This window comes from Helianthus annuus, chromosome 10 (genome assembly GCF_002127325.2).
Source record: "Helianthus annuus cultivar XRQ/B chromosome 10, HanXRQr2.0-SUNRISE, whole genome shotgun sequence".
In the NCBI taxonomy this organism is placed as follows: Eukaryota; Viridiplantae; Streptophyta; class Magnoliopsida; order Asterales; family Asteraceae; genus Helianthus; species Helianthus annuus.
Window position 1 is genome coordinate 128208087 of NC_035442.2, and position 2158 is coordinate 128210244.

At 33.2% G+C, this 2158-nt stretch overlaps 1 long non-coding RNA gene across 1 annotated transcript; it reads left to right on the plus strand.

Annotated features, from left to right (window-relative positions):
* The first annotated feature begins 404 nt into the window (after positions 1–404).
* Positions 405–1729, plus strand: LOC110882704. Its single transcript, XR_002560183.2, has 3 exons — positions 405–539; positions 1086–1139; positions 1519–1729. It is a non-coding gene; the product is annotated as an uncharacterized LOC110882704 (long non-coding RNA).
* The last annotated feature ends 429 nt before the right edge of the window (positions 1730–2158 follow it).

Below are 2158 nucleotides of genomic sequence, written 5' to 3' on the forward strand. Positions count from 1 at the left end.
ACATTTCACATATTTCATTTAACAAATCACATTTATTAAAAAAAGGAAATCCTATCTATAGACTGCCGGATCGAAACCCTAGTGTGTGAATATTAGTTCAAAAAAATCCTATCTATACGGTCGTATACCATTATACGGCCTGTATAAAGCTATATACGATCATGGTTATTTTAACATGGTGTATACGGGCCTGTAACACCCCAAAAATATGCAATTTATTTATTTTACCTTAAATGTCTAATTATGTAATGTTAACTAAGTTAAAAGAATGTGATATTAGTTTAGAAAGAATGAAAGTTAGTGTGATAATAAACAAAAACTAGAATTAGAGGGGCTGAGCTTGCAAAAATGAATGAAAGTTATTAATAAACAAATAAAACACAAACCACACACAGTGGGTGTGTTCTGTGGATCGACCAAGAGTAAAGAACCAAGAAGAAACCCTTGTTTCCAGAAATTCACAAGATTAGAAGGGAATTAAGAGCCAAAACTAATGCATGAACTCAAATCTCTAACCATCTAAGCTTGTCCAACAAGTGGTAAGTCGAAATTTTTGATTTGGTGATTTGTAGAAAGTGGGTTTTAACCCAATCATGAATTCATGTGGAAATCTTGTGTAATTGTGAGTTAGGAATACACAATAGAATAAGAATTTTGTTTGATTTCGATTATTTGAATGATTTGAGGTATATACCCACTTGTTGTAAAAGTATGATGAACATGATGATTAAATAAATGCAAATAGGTGTAATTTGATGTATGATCTTGTATGTAATAGAGAAATTAGATAAGTTGATGTAGGATGAAAGAAAGGTATGAATTTGATTGAATTTGATAATCTAGGAAATGAACAAGTAGAACTATGCTATGAACACTTGTACCTTATGCTTTGTTGATGTTGTGCACACCAAATGTTTGATGAAATGCCTCAGTTAGGAATTTAGCCATGTTAGTTATAAACCTTATGTAAAAATCATGATTTGAATGTGCTTATGAAGTAGGTGTTAAAATATATGATGTTTTATCAAAGGATGTATGTAAATGTGTATAAGGCATGAATTCTAAGTATGAATGGTTATGTATAGGTGTAAAGGAAGAAAGTTTAAGTCACGCGAAGCAACAAGGGAATCAATAACGAGGTACGCTACTTGTACGATCCTAGTTTTTATTACAGTTTTGCTTTTCATTATCTGTTGTGACAAATGTAATTGATAAGAGAAGAACCATGTAAGAGACTCATTACGAATGGGTCGAATACTTTAGAATGATACGAAAAGAATGAATATATGTTAGACCCCTCACGAACGGGTCGAATGGTTTAGAATGAAAGAACAAGAATGTTGGTATGAAGTCTACATCATGAACGTATTCAAGTAAAAGAATGTTAGTACTAGCTAACAAGCGAACTTGTAAGGTTATGCAAATGGCATAATTGTCATATTATCCGTGAGTTAAAATCTTATGTTATTAGGAAGGAATTAAGTTTAAATGATATTAACTTTTGATGTTGTGATGTAGGTAAAACTCAAGTCTAAATGGTCATGCTTTGCTCGGATTGAACACACTTCGAATGCCTTCCATGCGCTTCCGAAACTTTTGTAACGATGTTAATGGGTCAAAATACTTTTGTTGTAACTAGCTTATGTTTAGTAGTTAGACCTAAAACCTTAATATGTTATGTCTTGTAAATTCTAGTTGGTGGTAAATGTTTAAAACACAATGGTTTTTGTAAGGAATTTTATGTTGGTTCTATTGATATGTAAAAAGTTTAAATTGGGTCATGATTTTGGTCGTTAAAGTATTGATTTTTGATTCTATGGAAAGTGGGCGTTTCAATTTGGTCTCACAACCTAGGTTTGAGGTATTTAAGTACTAAGTGCTTGAACTCAAACCGAAAGCTCGTACGTAGTGTATGTTCGTTCCGAGGCGTAAAGCAGGTAAGTGCATTTAACGTTTTAGAGTCTTGTATAACGAATGATCATGTTACGGGATAGTTACAGAATGTTACGAAATGACACGAGATGGTTACGGGATGTTACGGAAGGTTATGGGTTGATACGGGTCATTTCTGAACATTTTGGGTTAGTTCGGGTTGGAACAGAGCTGGGAAATGGGTCAAACAAGCGAAAACAAGGCAAAACAGCATCGGCAACACATG